This window comes from Mirounga leonina, unplaced genomic scaffold, assembly GCF_011800145.1.
Source record: "Mirounga leonina isolate KUSES-001 unplaced genomic scaffold, KU_Mleo_1.0 Mir_127, whole genome shotgun sequence".
In the NCBI taxonomy this organism is placed as follows: Eukaryota; Metazoa; Chordata; class Mammalia; order Carnivora; family Phocidae; genus Mirounga; species Mirounga leonina.
The window spans coordinates 68,745,247-68,763,654 of NW_023270316.1; the positions used below are offsets into that span (position 1 = coordinate 68,745,247).

At 35.8% G+C, this 18,408-nt stretch overlaps 1 protein-coding gene across 4 annotated transcripts in view; it reads right to left on the minus strand.

The window, feature by feature from the left end:
• The window catches only part of PDS5B (PDS5 cohesin associated factor B), a 199,176-nt gene that overhangs the window by 131,773 nt on the left and 48,995 nt on the right, over positions 1–18,408 (minus strand). For 2 of the 4 annotated variants that reach the window (XM_035003566.1, XM_035003567.1), the window contains exon 1: positions 17,296–18,345. The exons of 1 other annotated variant lie outside the window; for it this stretch is intronic. The gene's annotated coding sequence lies outside the window, so the exon portion shown is untranslated. Of the gene's footprint in view, positions 1–17,295; positions 18,346–18,408 lie in introns of those variants that run through there. One more of the 4 variants, XM_035003565.1, reaches the window with a different exon arrangement.

The window sequence follows — 18,408 nt, forward strand, 5'->3', positions numbered from 1 at the left end:
CCAAAGTAGCAAGATACTTGAAGAAAACCACTGTAAATGGATTTGTTCTCAAATATTAAAACCCATATAAAGCTAAAGTAATTTAGATGATGTAGTACTTACTGGTGCAGGGAAAAAAAAGAAAGAAAGAAAGGATTAATGGGAAATATTAGCCTAGAAACAGACCCTTCATGTTTTATACATGAAATTTAATATATGAAAACAGCAGCAGGGCATATCAGTAAGAAAAGATCAGAGAGAACAAAACAAAAAGTTCCAAATATTGCCTAATATTTTAATAATATTAAGTCTTCCAATCCATGAACACTGGATATCTTTCCATTTATTTGTCTTATTTCTTTCACCAACATATTGCAGTTTTCAGTATACAAGTCTTTTACTCCCTCGGTAAAGTTTATTGTGAAGTAACTTTTTTCTTTTTGATACTATTGTGAAGAAATTCTTTTGTTAATCTCCTTTTCAGATAGCTCACTGGTAGTATATAAAAACAGTAACATCTAGGTGACCCATTGAGACAGAGCCATCAGAAGGGAAGTGAAAACAAACTTCTTTTTTCATGGGGTTATTCTATAGTTACTGTCTTCCTGAACTTTGTTTTTCTAAAAAAGAGAGCTGTGAATAAAGACTTTCACAGAATTTATTAGTTCTACAAATTTTTTGTAGGGTCTTTAAGGGCTTTCTACATACAAGATCATGTCATCTGTGAACAGGGAATTTTACTTCTTCCTTTCCAATTTGGATTCCTTTTATTTCTTGCCTTTACTTTATTGCCTAAATGCTCTGGGTAGGACTTCAGTACCATGTTGAATAGAAGTGGCAAGAGTGGGTATCCTTGTCTTGTTCTTGATCTTAGAAGGAAACTTCCTATTTTCACCACTGAGAAATGCAAATCAAGAACAAGATATCACTTCATTCCTGTAAGAAAGGCCATTATCAAAAAAACAAAAGCTAACAAATGTTGACAAAGATGTGAAGAACAAAGAATTCTTGTACACTCTTGGTGAGATTGTAAAATGATGCAGCCACTATGGAAAGCAGTATGAAGGTTCCTGAAAAAAATTAAATATAGAACTACCATATGATCCAGCAATCCTGATCCTGGGTAGAGACCCCCCAAAATTGGAAGTCAATAACTCTAAGAGGTATCTGCACCCTTTTTTACTGCAGTATTACTCAAAATAGTCAAAATATGGAAAGAACCCAAATGCTCATCAATAGATAAATGGATAAAGAAAAAAAGGTTTATACATACAATAGAACATTATTCAGGCTTAAAAAGGAAGAAAAGCCTACCATTTGCAACAATATGGATGGACCTGGAAGACGTTATGCTGAGTGAATTAAGTCAGTCACAGAAGGGCAAATACTGTATGATTCCATTTATAGGAGATATCTAAAATAGTCAAACTTGGGGCACCTGGATGGCTCAGTCGTTAAGCATCTGCCTTTGGCTTGGGTCATGATCCCAGAGTCACAGGACTGAGCCCTGCTCACAGCAGGAAGCCTCTTCTCCCTCTCCCACTCCCCCTGTTTGTGTTCCCTCTCTCGCTGTCTCTGTCAAATAAATAAATAAAATCTTAAAAAAAAAAAAAGTCAAACTTACAGATACAGAAAATAAAATAGTGTTTGCCAGGAGATGAGAGGGAAAAATGGAGTTGTTATTCCACGGGTGTAGTTACAGTTAGAAAATATGATTAAATTCTAGAGATGTTCTATACAACATAGCACCTACAGTTAATACAGTGTTGTACACTTACGAATTTGTTAAGAGGGTAGATTTCATGTTAAGTGTGTTCTTACAAAAAAAAAAAGCAAAGAGACACAAGGAAACATTTAGAAGTAATAACTGTGTTTATCTCAGCTGTGTGGTAATGGTATTATAGGTGTTGTATATAATATGCATGCATTTTTTTCTCTGTATCAGTTACAGTTCAATAAATCCATTTTATTTTTTTAAAGATTTTATTTATTTGACAAAGAGACAGAAAGAGAGCATGAGCCAGGGGGAGGGGGCAAAGGGAGAGGGAGAAGCAGGCTCCCTGCCAAGCAGGGAGCTTGATATGGGGTTCGATCCCTGAGCCTAAGGCAGAAGCTTAACAGACTGAGCCACCTAGGCACCCCAATAAATCCATTTTAAAGAAAGAAAAGATTGGGGCGCCTGGGTGGCTCACTAGGTTAAGCATCCGCCTTCGGCTCAGGTCGTGATCTTGGGGTCCCAGGATGGGCCCTCCTGCATTGGGCTCCCTGCTCAGAGGGGAGTCTGCTTCTCCATCTTCCTCTCCTTCTGTGATCTCTCTCATTCTCACTCTCTCTCAAATAAATAAATAAAATCTTAAAAAAAAAAAAATAGAAGATTTTCAAGTACCCTCTGGGAAATAAAACGCTTTGCCCCATCTGCTGGGAAAAAAGAAGGGGGGGGGGAAGGAGGAGGAAAAATAATGATGATGATGCTGCTGCTGCTGCTGCTGCTGATGATGATGATGGTGGCGGCCAGTGGGCAGTTAGATTTCCAGAGAGCTGTCTGAGCTAGGGACAGATTTGGGAATCCTCAATGACAGTTAAAACCAGGGGCACAGATGAGAGCATTCAGGAAGTCTTGTAAGGTGAGAAGAGATAAGAGAAGACACGTCTTTAAGAAACAGACAAAAAAGAGCTTGCAAAGCCATCTGAAAATGATCAAAGAGGTAGGGAGAAGATGCAGAAAAGCCGTATCAGAAAGTAGGGGGGTACACCAAGTTTCAATTCAAGACAGGGAGTAGCCAACAGTACTGGACTCTGCAGAGAGCTCAAGATGAAAAAACTAAAAAGAATCCACTGTAGGATTTTTTTTTTTAAGATTTATTTATTTGACAGCGAGAGAGGGAACACAAGCAGGGGGAGTGGGAGACGGAGAAGCAGGCTTCCCGCTGAGTAGGGAGCCCGATGCAGGGCTGGATCCCAGGACCCTGGGATCATGACCTGAGCCGAAGGCAGACGCTTAATGACTGAGCCATCCAGGCACCCGAATCCATTGAAGGATTAACTGTAATTATGGTGATGACTGCACATCTCAGTAAATTTGCCTAAAAATCACTGAATTGTACACTTGAAATAGGTAAAATTTATTAATTTTATGCTACATAAATTATAGCTCAATAAAGTTTTTTAAAGTTTTTTAAATTTTTTCAAGTTCTGAGACACTCTAATACCCGCCCCCACCCCCCGCCAAAATAACATCATACCTATACCTCACACCTTACACAAAATGAATTCCAGGTATTCGTGACCTAAATATAAAAGCAAAATACAAAAAATTTTAGAATATAATGCAGGAGAACAATTACATGACCTCAGGTTAGGAAAAGCAAGAACGAAAGTCATAGCTGTGTTCCTTCAACCAAAGAAGATATTTAACAAAAGCCCAGAACATTTCAGGGGAAGTTAAATAAATGTGACAGGATTCCCAGTTTTCCACAGAACATGGAATGTAACAAAGTCTCTCTGCCTTTCCTTGACAGAAGTAAAAGCTGATGCTGACCATTCCTAACAAGAGATACACAATTGTAACCAGAAACTGCAACTAAACTAATGTAGACATGGTGCCTTTGTAGAGTAAACTCATCCACATAGTCAAAAAATTTGTCATAGTCAAAAATTTGTCAAGTGCTTGTTACTTGCATAACTCTTTAGCAGTGACTACAGGGCAAAATGAGTAAGACGGATCTCAAAAATCTATTCAAAAAAGTCCCCCTAAATAATTAAATCACAATAAATTCTAAAATTATCCTAACAGAAATAACAAGCTTAGAAAATATAAAACTGAAAGAAAGCCCACTTCTGTAAGTGAATGGGAGTGAACTTGGTAATAATATACAGAACAAAAAAAGGACCAAGAAAAGAGTTCAGAATGTGTTACTAATCTAGAGAAGAAAGTTCAGAATTTGTTACTTAGGATCTAGAAGTGTGACTGAAGGAAAAAGTGGAAGGAAGTAAAGGGAGCTAAGGAGGAAAAGATAAGAGCCAACAAAGGGGCAGGTCTACTCAGTATGCACTTCAGTTTTATAAACAACAGTAGTAGAAGCAGATTTGAAATATCTCTGTGAATATATATAAGCTGTTTCTTCAGCATAAGACATATTTACTGGCCCTTGTCTACCAAACAAACTCTATGTACCTTAAATTCTCACTCAAGTCTATAAGTCTATGTTTAAACTTTCCCTGACTTCTCCAAGCAGAGCAAGTCTCCTCCCCCTACAGCTAAAAACTTTGAACACATCATAATTAGCATTTATCACATCATATTTAGTGAACATATTCTATGTCCGTTACTCTTACTAGGGCTGTAAGCTCTGTAAGCCAAGGATAGTGTATCATTTTTATGTTAGCATCTATTACAGAGCCTAGCACAAAGCAGGTACTCTGGAAATCCCTGCTGAATGAATGACCAGAACTATTCTAAGAAATGGTGGCTACAACAGGCAATACAAACCAGAGAGAGGCAAAATCAAATACAGTAAAACCAATCAGGAAACTGCTACAAAATTCCAGGTCAGAAGGGGGAGCTGACTGCAGGCAATCATGGGAAAATAAGAAAATGGATTCAAAGACTTATGAATGATTTTAAGGAAGAAGTAAAAAAAAAAAATAAGAGAAGTAGAAGATGATTACAAGATTCAAAGCCTTTGTTCCTTGAAAGTCAATTACTTAAATATTTACTGGGAATTTACTTAGTGCAATATACTATGCTAGACACTAGGAATGCAATAATAAGCAAAATATATAAAATCTCTGCCCTCATCATAATGGAGAAAGAGAAAAACCATCGAGAGATTAAGTCTTGGGAAAAAAATCTGGTCTAGAAGGCAACTAAAAATGTAGATCTGAAGTTTTAGAGAAAAACCAAGGCCAGAAAATATTTTAGGACCATGTACAGCTCATGTTTTATGAATTTACAAGATCAGTTAAGAAAATGTGTAGGATTAGCTAAGACACCAAGACTGAACCTTGAGTAAATATCTATACTGATACGGGGAGGGGACAGGAAGAAAAAGAGAGGAGAGTCAGAAAAGGTAAAAAAGCAAAAAATAATTTTTTTTAAGCCTAGAGAAAAATGTTTGAAGATGAAGGGGTGGCATACAGTGCTCAATATTTCAGAAATACATACTACTGAAACATACAAAATGACCTCAGCAAATACTCCCTTGGACCTGGCAAGGTGATCTTTAAGAAAGAAATGTTCTGAGAATAATAGGAATAAACACCAAACTGGTGTAAGAAAGAGAAAAAGGTGTAAAGAAGAGGGAAAGGTGTAAAGAAAGAGAAAAAAGGTGTAAAGAGGGAAAGGGAGCAATGCTGAGGAAGAGGAGAAGGGTATAGGAAATAAATAGGATCTTCAATTGTTATCAGAAATAAAAATAAGAGATAGTGATATATAGCTGCTCCTCTTAGGTTTAAGACTGTCAAAGAAATTACCTGACAATTTATTTCATCTCTGTGGAATTACAATTACTCACATTTAAGGTAGGGTGGATACACTGAAAATGAGAAAATAACAACTGTACTTAAAAAATAACTTATATAAAACTGACCAGTGTCAGAATACATTTTATATACTATATACACTATAGAACAAAGGACAAATTCCTTTCTCCATTTAAAATGTACACACTTTTAATTTCACCAATTTATAGCAAAACCATGATAATCCAGAATTTCCCTGTTTTAAGGGTAATGTGAAATGAATACTTTCAGAAAACAGTTAATTTCATTGTACACAATGTGTTGTTATATTTACATTTTTATGTCCGGTATGAACAATAAGTAAAACACAAGAAAATATTCTAATACTAAACAGCTTGTACAATCTTTCAGTAAGTTCAAATAAAATGATTATTAATTAAAGGAAACATATCGGTATTTTTACAAATCATACTGACAGTTCTAGGAACAAAAATCAATGATATCATCATTCTTCATTCTGATATTGTCAGATGTAAATAAATGTTAAGATGAAATAAGACTGAAGCAAAAATATTTAAAGATCCTTTCAGTGAATGGGAAAGAAGAGCAAGGTTAAGAGTAATAGGAATAATCATTTTTTAATTGATCTGAGAAGAGATAAAGACAGGTATCTGCCATTTTCATGATGAATTTGCTTAAAAATCCAGTATGTGACAAGTTCAGGGTCACAAATCAAATCAAACCACTACTAGAATCCCTAATTTGCCAAGTTTATTAAAAACTATTTTTCTTCCTGGGACTTCACTCAGGTAAAGGTGGAATTAGAAGGAAAAAAGGTTTGTAAAGAGTCTGGAAACTGCAAAAGGCAGTCTTCCCACAACCGGTACCTTTTATAACCAGCAGATGGTGCCCTCCATAAAGACAACCCTTCCAGTACATAGTCATTACAAAGTAGAAGAAGTTAGGCTTATTCTTAGGCCAGGGACAATTAAAAAGCTATTGTGAGTGTTTTCTAAGAGAATAAGAGATAAATAAATTATGTTAACTTTCCCTAAGTATATATCCTTAAGGCCATGTTTACCTATTTTCCAACTATTCAAACAAAAAGCTGGTTTTTTCCATATACAATGTTACCACTAAGGCACCATGTAACTTGAATTAATCTTTTTTAAATTCAAATTAAGTGTATTTAGTAGTTATCCTTATGAGTTCTGATTAAGCAAAGTAATTTTAAATGGTTTAGGAAGTCCTTTCAGAAAACAAACTCATTTTCATATTTTTGGCAATGTTTATTTATAAAAGGTTAAATGTATTTCTTGCCTACATTCTTTTTTTTTTTTTTAAAGATTTTTCTTTCTTTTTATTTATTTATTTGAGAGAGAGAATGAGATAGAGCATGAGAGGGGGGAGGGTCAGAGGGAGAAGCAGACTCCCTGCCGAGCAGGGAGCCCGATGCGGGACTCGATCCCGGGACTCCAGAATCATGACCTGAGCCGAAGGCAGTCGCTTAACCAACTGAGCCACCCAGGCGTCCCTTGCCTACATTCTTTTTAAGGATCATCAATCTTACAGAAGGGAGTAAAGTTAAACTTAACTGGTTCAAACAGAAAAAGAGCCCCAGGCCCTAAAACATCTCAACTAGTACCAGTTTCTAACTAACAGTACGGAAAGTATTGTTAAATCTTTTTAAAATAGTATTTTTTATATTAATAATGATGGTATCTCTCATTTATTGAATGATTGGTATTTCTCTAGTCAGTCATCAGCTCAATGTCCTATTCAGTGGGGGAATAAAATTATGTATTCTTCTATGCACATCAAACCTCATGCTATACATATTCTTGCACAACCCCCTATTCTTAAACTTGCCTCCATTTCACTGAGAAAATAGAAGCTCTAACAAACAGAAACTTCCCTCAGTCTCCCATCACTAATCTACTGGCCTACCTACTGCATTTATACCCATTCTCTCATTCCTTCCTGTTATTAGAAAGTATGTTAGCCTTATATCAAAAACTAATCCCTTCACAGGTACACAAAACCCACAAAGACTGACCTCACTAGTTGTCTCCTCTTTCCTCTGCATAAGCATCCTCAGTGTCCCTTCCCTTAGCACCCAATATACTCTGTTCTTGAGGGGAAGGAATACTATAGCACACCTGCTTAGACTACAAATACCCCTCCAGCTACTACTATCTTCTCTCTCAAATTACCTTCATAGCCAAGCTTCACAAAAAGCGTTATTTCCTATCTTCACGTCTTCAGTTCCCATCTATTTTTTATACTAACAATCTTGTTTCCAACACCCGCCATCACCAGCAATAATGCTTTTGCCATAATCATTGCAGCAGACTTCAAAAACAGCAACAGATTTTTCCCTTCTCTGCATCTACGCCCTTGCAATGTGACTTTGTTGCTCCTCCAATCAAGAAGAGTGTTTTTCCAGCCCTTGAATCTGAAATGATCTTATGACTTGATCCAATGGGACATTTGGCAAGCTTAGTGTTTCTGCCTTTGAGGTTACTGACTTGCTGCTCTTGGAACTCTACTGAAGTGCACAAGCCCAGAAGTTATTCCACTAGAAAATGAGAGGTCCCAGTTATTCTAGCCATGATCATCATGAACAAGCCAGCCCCAGCCAAACCTAGCAGGTGATCACAGATGTATACCTGCAGATGCATGAGGAAGCCCAGGTGAGAGATCACTAAAGCTGACCCAGATGAGTAGAACTGTCCAGCTGCTGCCCAGCTAAGCCAAACTCTGCCAACCTGCAGAATCAGGAGCCAAATAAATGGTGGTTGTTTTAAGCTGTTAAGTTTCGGGGTGATTCATCATGCAATAAAAGCTAACTAAAAGTCATCATTGACTTGCATGTTGTCGAATCAAATGAACACTTTTCTAATCCTTACTTAATTGCTCGGCAGTATGAAACACAGTTGACTGAACCCTCCTTCTTGAAACATTCTTTTCCTTTGGTTTTTACTCCATTTTATCTCTTCCTGATTTTCCTCCTACCTTCCTGGTCACTCTTCTCTGTTGTTTCCTTTTCTATCCAGGCTCTAAATATTAGTAATTCATCAGAACTCAATTCCTACCCCTTTCTTCACTTTTTTAAAGTAGGCTCCATGCCCAGCGTGGAGCCCAAAGCGGGGCTTGAACTCACACCCTGATATCAAGACCTGAGCTGCGATCAAGAGTCGAATGCTTAACCTACTGAGCCACCCAGGCACCCCTATTCACTTTTTAACCTATATTTTTTCTCCAGACTTTTGCCCTAGGCTTTTTAAAACCTACTCCAAAGACTTTAAAGTAATACATACCCTACACCAACAGATCTCTTATGAACCTAGTCCACATATACAACTAGTTAACATCTCCACCTGGTTTATTCACAAAGGCACACTGAACTTAAAATTCCCAAAACTAAACAACAAACTATCTCCCAGCTTCTTCCCCCTCCAAAATAACCTTCCTCCTTCTATCTTCTCTCTGTATATGGTGACTTAGAGTACCCAACTCGTTCCTCCCAGAAAATTGGGGGAGTGACCCTTTCAACATTTAAAAGCAACCAAGTCCTGTAAATGCTACCTGCTAAATACAAATTTGTATTTGGCCATCATGTCACCACAACTAGTCTAAGCCACCTCCAATTCATTCTTCAAACAGCAGCTAGGACGATCTATGGTAACACTAATGATCTAATGTACTAAGGTACACTAATCTCTTCATATCACTGCCTTAACTTAAAATACTTAAATAGGTTCCCAATGCCCTTAGAATAAGTTCTAAATATACTAATCTGACCACTTTAATCACTATACTCCTGTCACACCTCTATTTCTTAAAGGCACCAAACCAAGATCCTTCTGTCTCAGTGTGTACTATTCTTTTCTGCTTCAAAAACTTTTTCCTCCTGTCATCCCTTCTCTGGTTTTTCAAGTCTCACATGTCGATCCTCGGGTATGCTTTCCTGAGTCTGCCCAAACTAAATTAAATCTCTATTACATACTCTCAACATCACCCCTGTACTTTACCTTCAAAGGATTTATAATAATTATAGGTGTTTATCCTCTAATGTCTGTATAACCTTCTGAACTTGTATGTACTATACGGAAACAAGAATCCAATTTTGTTCACTACTGTATACCTAAATGCATAATACAATGATGGGCAAAAAAGCAAGAGCTCAACAAATATTCTTAATTAGGAGATGAACTACATAATTATGCCCATTTTATAAATGAGGAAACTGAGGATCAAAGAGATTAACTATGCTGAAGTTATCCAGCAACTATACTGGAACTAATCCATACCTGATTCCCAAACCTTAACCTAATGGTTCCCAATTTCTGGAACACAACTGAATCTCCTAATACTCAGGCCCAAACACCTGCACTTAAAAAAGGGTTCCATGAGGATTTTTATATACAAAGTTAAATAACAATGCATCTTAACAGCCAAAAAGTTAACCCAAATATCTATTAATTGATGAATAGATAAACAAAATGTGGTATATCCATACAATGGAAAACTAATTAGGAATAAAAAGGAATAAAGTACTGATATATAACACTGATGAACCTCAAAAACATTCTCCAAATAATAAAAGCCAGACACAAAAAACTACATATTGTGCAGATTACATTTACATGAAATATCCATAAAAAAGCAAACAGATGAGTTGTCATCTGGGATTGGGGTTGAGAAAGTTATCACCATAAGTGGACACCAGTAATCTTTGGAGAACAATGGCTATATACTCTAAACTTACTAAAAATCATGGACTTATACACATAAAATGAGTGTTATAAAGAAAAAACAAAAGAGAACAATTCATTCTGTCAGATGGTAGAGAAGGTTGTCAGCAGCATATCACAGAGTTGGAATTTAAGCTGTGGAAGACAATAGAATGGCTAGGTGTGGATTCTAGGATTCAAGGTAACTGTGAAGCAGAGGAAGCACTGACCAATGAAAAAAAAACACGAAAATACGCTAGGTCTGAAAAAACAAACAACATATTTGTTGTTATATGTGCCTTTCTAGAAAAATCTCACATTTTGCAAAATCACACTTTTCAAAATAATGGTTAAAACAGAACATTAGCAAAACAACAGCAATCCAAATAACATACAAGCATAGTCTCCACTGGCATCTGTTCCCAGCATCATAATCAAACTTTTCAGCCTTAAATATAAGAGTTCAGGTTTTCTCAAGATGTAGGCTCTTGAAGGTAGTACTGTACTACTAATAGAAAAAAATTCAGCAAAATTAAAAACAGCCTTCAATTTTTTGTTAAACAGGGGGGAAACAGCCTCACAGATATTTCATCTGCACTTGAAGCTGTACTAAATAGATGAACACAGATTTAGGGATTCTTGACACTATTAAATCTTCTGCTTGTAAAAAAGGCAATTTTGCATCAGGATTTTCAGCCTTTTTTTTTTTTTTTGCATCTATGGATTTAGATGATCACTTTAAAATATGTTATAGCACATATTTTTCTTCATGACACAATAAATCTAAACCATCTTTTTTGTCAAACATCTACATCCAATATAACTTCAAACATAATATATGGTCCCACATTTTAAGGTTTTTTAAACTTTTACTGAGATATAATCGACACATAACATTATGTTAGTTTTAGGGGTACAATATAATGATTCAGTGTATGTATATGGTGTGAAATGATCACCAAAATAAGTCTAGTTAACAAGTTACAAATTTTCTTTTCTTGTGAAGAGAACTTTAAAATTTTTACGTTTACCATACTGTAACTATAAAACCTTTAAGTTTAAGTTGTTAATTAAATGTTGGTCATTATAAATACTGTACTACTTTTAATTAGGTAGAATTAATAATTGCACTTCATTTTACATACAGTATGCTCTGGTCCTTAGGTATCAATACAGATGGTACATTTATATCCATTTTATTGCAGTCTTAAAGAAATACAACGTAGTATTATGCAAGATATACTGGATTTTTAATTTAAAGTGTAGGTCTCAAAAAAATAAAAGTACAGGGCTCTCTGAGTTGGCACTATTTAAGTTACTTACACCATACACCTTATAACTGAACATAACAGCCCTCTGTAAACAATTTTCTTCTCAGTTCCCTGGGTGAGGGACGTTAAGGTTAGGGGAAGTAACAGGGATCCCGATGAGATAAAGACCATACCTGGTATGGTCTGAGAAAGGGTCAGGATATTTTCCATTCATGGGTAGAGCTTTCTTACTGCTGTCTTAACCTTTTTTCTCCCACTAAAGCATACTTCTCTCCTGTTCTCTATTATGTTAACTGTTCCTACCACAACAAAATTTTTTAAAAATTTAAATTATGTGCCTTGTAGATGGAAATATAATTACTAAACTGGGAGGAGAATGACTGGAAGATAAATCTGGATATCAAGTCCACCAAAAACTTTAATTTGATAAAGTTCTCAGTAAATTGCCCTATAATAGGAAACATACCAAAACACTGTACATAAATATTTGAAGATATTCCTTAATAAACTTTGAAAGTGTGCACAAGTACTTTAATCTCATTAATATTACTTTTTTCAGTTATTCTCAATTGCATTATGTCCAATAATTTCCTTACCTATTAGGTGTATTTTGCAGCTGCATCACCCTGACTAGGAAACTGCTGCTCATGCCATGAGAGAATTACAAAGATTTTTTTACGTTTATAACAGATAATTGCCAACATCTACCTTATATTCTTCCTGACCAAAATCAACCCAATTTTGTTCTTTGGTACTGTTGCCCAAACACGAATGCCTGTTTTTGTTTTCTTAAATAGATTTATTGTGATATAATTCACATACCAGACAATTCACACTTAAAGTACACAATTCAACAGCTTTTGGTATACATTATTAATTTTTTATTGTGGTAAGATACATATAAAATGAAATTTGCCATTTTTGCCATTTTTAATGTACAATTCAGTGGCACTGTTTATATTCACAAAGTTATACAACCATCACCACTATTTATTTCTGAAACTTTTCATCACCCCGAACAGAAACTGTATAACCATTAAGAAACAACTGCCCAGGGCGCCTGGGTGGCTCAGTTGGTTAAGCAACTGCCTTCGGCTCAGGTCATGATCCTGGAGTCCCGGGATCGAGTCCCACATCGGGCTCCCTGCTCAGCAGAGAGTCTGCTTCTCCCTCTGACCCTCCCCCCTCTCGTGTGCTCTCTCTCTCTCTATCTCTCTCTCAAATAAATGAATAAATAAAATCTTTAAAAAAAAAAAAAAAAAAGAAAAAGAAACAACTGCCCAGACCCTCCTCTCCCCGGCCCCTGGTAATCTCTAATCTACTTTCTGTCTCTATCAACTTGCCTAATTCTAAGTATCTCATATAAATGTAATCATACAGTATTTGTCCTTTTATGTCTGGCTTATTTCACTCAGAATACTTTCAAGATTCATCCATGTTGTACCAAGTATCAAAATGTCATTCTTTTTTATGATGGATAACATTCCATTGTACATATATACCACACGGTTGTTTATTCACTCATCTGTTGACAGACTGTTTCCACTTGTAGCTATTATAAATACTGCTATAAACATAGGGGTACAAATATCTCTTTAAGACTCCCCCTTCAATTCTTTTTGGTATATACTTAGGATTTTATGGATTCTTTGTGGAGAAATGTCTATTCAAGTCCTTTGACAATTTTTAAGTTAGGTTATTTGTCCTTTTGCTGTTGACCGACAGGCATCCTTTATATATTCTGGATATTAAATCCTTATCTGATATATGATTTACAAATAATTTCTCCCAGCCTGTAGATTGTCTTTTCCCTTTCTTAACATTGTCTTTTAACGCACAACTTTTTAATTTTTATGAAGCCACACTTACCCATTTTGTTTCTTTTATTGCTCTTGCTGATGATATCATGGTTAAGAATTTATTGCCAAATTCAAGGTCATGAAATTTTACCACTATGTTTTCTTCTAAGAGTTTATGGCTTTAACTCTTTAGGTTCTTGATCCACTTTGAGCTAATTTTTATATATTATTTGAGATATAGGTTCAACCTTCATTCTTTTGCATGTAGAAATACAATTCTTCCAGTATCACTTGTTGAAAACTATCCTTTTCCTGTTTATTTTCAATAAAGATGTTCTGGTTTCTCCTCTAGAAATTTTGATTCAGTAGATTTGTGGAGGGACTTCAGATTTCCCATTTTCAAGGATGTCTCAGATATTTACCATGGTCAAACAAGTTTGCAGAACAGTAAAGAACACAACTTCAAGTACTTGATTCATATTCTAGATCAGTCAAAGAACTATTTCTTTTTAATCCTTGCTTAGCAGATACACTCAGCTTATGCTACATCCAGGTGAGGACTTAGGTAAGAAGCCCTTAATTTTCACAAAGGGTTGTTAACCTTACCATCTGCACATCTGATCTCTAAAACATAGGGCTTTACCAAAATAAACAACACAAGCTTGCCACAATACAGACTCATGCCATTCACTCTTTTAACAATAAATATGTGAGCATCTATTATACCCCAGCACTGTTTGAGCCACAGGGGATACAGCAGTAAAGATTCTTGCTCTCGTGGAACTTAAAGTTGGCGGGAAACAGACAACAAATAAGTATGTGTGTGTGTTAGGTAATGTGAAATGTTAAGAAAATTAAGGGTAAGTGGAAAAGGGAGTGGTTTTAGATTGCAAAGACATTTTGACGAAGTGACATTTGAGCAGAAACCTGAAAAACAGTAAGAAAATAAATTATACAAATACCAACAGCAGAATATTCAAACAGGGGCGCCTGGGTGGCTCAGTAAGTTAAGCGTCTGCTCAGCTCGTGATCCTGGGGTGCTGGGATCGAGTCCCATATTGGGGTCCCTGCTTTGTGGGGAGTCTGCTTCTCCCTCTACCTCTCTTTCCCTGTCTCTCATGAATAAATAAAATCTTAAAAAAAAAAAAAAAAGAATATTCAAGACAGAGTGAGGCCCAAAGATTACAAGCTTGAACAATATACGACTCAACTATCAGCAATGAAGCCCAGTTAAGATTTCAAGGATTAAAAGGATTCTTGAGGGAAATCCAATTCATTTCTTCCTCTAGATTAGGGCTTCTCAACCTAAGCACCACTGGTTGATGTTTTTGCTCAGAATTCTTTATTGTGGGTGAGCATATGAGTGTTCCTGTGCATTCGAAGATAACAGCATGCCTGGCCTTGGCCCACCAGATACCAGTACCACAGACACAGACACACATGTGCGCATGCACGCACACACACACCCCACCATCACCCTTAGTTTTAGACAAAACCAAAAATGTCTCCAGATATTGCCAAATTCCCCTGCAGGGCAAAATGCACTCTAGATTGAAAACAAGATTCCCGATCAGTCCTTAAATTGAAATTCCATGTAGGAAACCCATAAAAATGGTCTTTAAGAGGTCTATGAACCATGTAGTCATCTGAAAGAGTACATAAAGTCTGCATGTGTGTGAAAATGTGTTTTCTAGAGAGAAGGTGCAGAACTTATAATATCTAGAAGGCTAATGACTCAAAAAAAATAAAATTAAGGAATGCTTTAATATTTTAATTGGGTTACTAACTAGGAAGATTGTATAACTGCGTAAATTTCTAAAAACATACACTCTTCCAAGACTGAATCAGGAAAAATACAAAATCTGAACAAAAACAGAATCTGAAATATACATATATACATACATATATATGTTGAACAACAACATCTGAAAGCTCCAGGTTTGAGCCACATTTGTCCTAGCAGCCACGTATTTAATATCAATGGGCTGCGCTGTGGTTTCCTTTTTTTCTTTCATCACAAAACCCATCAAAAGCCTATAAAACCTGTCACTGAATTTACTAAAAGATGTTCTTGAAAAATCATCACCAACTGTCATTTTATTATCATCCCTATTTAACAAATGAAGAAACCAAGGTCAGGATAAGTTGACTGATTTACCCAGGATCAGAAAGCTCTTGAATAACAAAATTGGAAGTTATTTACATGGTTATATGACAGGAAAGAGCCACAGGAACATACCTAACTTCTTGGTTTTATTTATTTCAAAAGCAAAATAGGAAATGCTATAATTATGGTACATAACCAATAAATCACTAGCAAACTAACCTCAAAGAGCATAAGATGAATAAATTAGATATATCAACTGTAAGATTAACATCGTCTATGACTGAAAAACCTAAAATTTGTTTAGGGTAAGTGAAGTTTTTCTGACACCTGAGTCCTCACTGAACCCTCAGTAGGTCAGTTAAGTGATATGAAGGATAACCCTGCAACATACCTAGAATAAGCACAGAAGTGCGTTTTATTTACTTTTTTTAATCCCTCAATGCAAGCCAAAGTACAATTCAAAGTATTTAAAATATGATTCAATAAAGACAATTCTACAGGAATGGGGAGCCAACACAAGCATCTAAAAAGTTAGTGATCTCAATGTCTACTTTAATCTAAGAAAAAAAAAACCCAAATTACACAGAGCAATGATTCTTCAAACTTGTATTTTAATCATGAAACTCATTCTTCTAACCAAAATCTTATAACAATGTCTATTACAGTGAACAGATTAAAAGAGCTGCTCTTGCTGAACTGGGTGATCAGTACCCCAATGACCCCAACTCTTCTTGTCAAGGAAATCCCAATGAATAACTTGAAAACCAGCGATCTGTCAGTGTTTTTGGAAATGTGAATTATTACAGCCTTTCTAAAAAGAAATATATTCATAATATCTATTAAATTTTAATGACACATTCCCTTCAACCCAGTAAACCCTCTCTTCCCACTCAATCTCACAAGAACAAAAATGTCAGTATAAATTGTACATGAATATTCATCTTAGCACTATTTATAGTGGAAAAACAAAACAAAACAAAGAACGTGGAAAAAACCTGACATCTACAAGGGAACAGCTAAATGAAGTGTGGTAAATCTTCCCATGGAATATTGTGCAGCTGTTATAATGAACAAATTCCATCAGCTCATCTATACTAATGCTGAGGAGAAAAGTATTATTCTCAAGTGTGTATGTGTGCGCACACAGGCGCACACACACACACAAATATGGGTATAACGACATTTTCATAAAACAAGTACCACCACCACATTTACCAAAAATAAAAGCCCTTCCAGAGAGATGGAAAAATACGTACAGAAATTAATGGGAGGGCGCCTGGGTGGCTCAGTTGGTTAAGCGACTGCCTTCGGCTCAGGTCATGATCCTGGAGTCCCGGGATCGAGTCCCGCATCGGGCTCCCTGCTCGGCAGGGAGTCTGCTTCTCCCTCTGACCCTCCTCCCTCTCATGCTCTCTCTCATTCTCTCTGTCTCAAATAAATAAATAAAATCTTAAAAAAAAAAAAAAAGAAATTAATGGGAAATACATAATTCAAAATTATTTCTAATGTTACGCATGTATAAATGGAATATAAACACGATTTGAATCTGGGATGGAAAACATTCCTGCTATAGATATGTTATTTCAAAGTACTTGTAATAAAGCATTTTTAAAAGCAATCCTTAAAGAACAAAAAGCCAATTTCCATCCCAGGTTCAAATTGTGTTTATTGTGGCAGTACTTGTTTTACGAAAAAAAGAAATATTTTCTTTCAAAGTGAAAGACAGCAAAACCGTTTTCTGTATTGATGTTCTGTTACTTTGTTTTCCTGGGAAAATAAATAAAAGAGATCAAAAATTAATTTTCAAGTGAGTAATTGAGTAATTGCATTAGTGGATTTGTGAATAACAACTCAACCAGTGTTGGATAGCTGAATAGTAAGAACTGCAGATAACTGTGTAAGCATATGATATAATAAGATAATAAAATTGTAATGTTTCAGACCTGGAAGAGATCTAAGATGGGTTGAGGATGGAGATGAGGGTTCGGTCATCAAATGAACTCACTGGGTCATGGAATTGAATTCTTCTGTATCTTTTAGTATCTTCTAGTGGAAGGTGATGAGAGGAAGGAAGAAAGAGGACTGGTTAGAGAGATACTGTGATTTTATTCTTGTTAAAGTCAGAGGTGTCTTTGACAGTTCAGAATATCTGTACTCTTGGCTCCTGCCATGGTATACAACCTTGAATACCTTTTGCCTAGTCTTCATTTAAAAATTCAATTTTAAGAAAAAAATGTTAACGAAGAAAAGCAAAGCTCAAAGAATAGCAGTCCACAGTAAATTTGGAAAATTTCTTTTCAATCCCCTAGCAAACCTAAGTATTCTTTTCCAAAAAGGGCATAAAAACTCACAGAAAATGAAGTACTTAAAAAAAAAAAAAAGCCATGAGAAGTAAACTCTAGAATACAGACTGTCTTTTAAGATGCAACTGGATCAGCTTCATACAAATACCTACAGCTTATCCTATAGAAATGGCTTCATTTTCTCTTTTATAAAATGTAGATAGTAACAATTTGCTTAACTGCTGTAAAAACTGTAAACCCCTACACCTGCAATTACCAAATGGTGCTCCAAGACATCTGAAAACACCCAGGACACCACAGCAAACTCACAGGCATCATGGGATTTTTTTAATTATCAAGGAAAACATGACAATTCTCAAAATCTGTCAGACACCAAGTGAACTACTAGCTCAAGGTAATTCCATTTTAACATGAGATCATTCTACATTCCTTCTGAAGGTACCACATCTTTGAGAAACTGGGTTTGGAGGCAGCTGATGTGATAAAAAGTACTGCATGGAAATCAATGAGAAATAGGAAATGAGGTTGCAGAATCCAATTTGATCCTAAGACCTGAGGGCTTGTCTATGACCCACAGGCAAACGCATCCCACTAACAAGTAACTACTGTTATTTACGAATAAAAAAATATTTTTTCTTTCAACGTATGTGTAATTCCAAGGCCATAAATACTTAAGTTATTCATACCTAACTGAAATAGGACTATTAAGTATTATTTTTTGGCTCTATAAAAAATGGAATGAAACACTAAGAG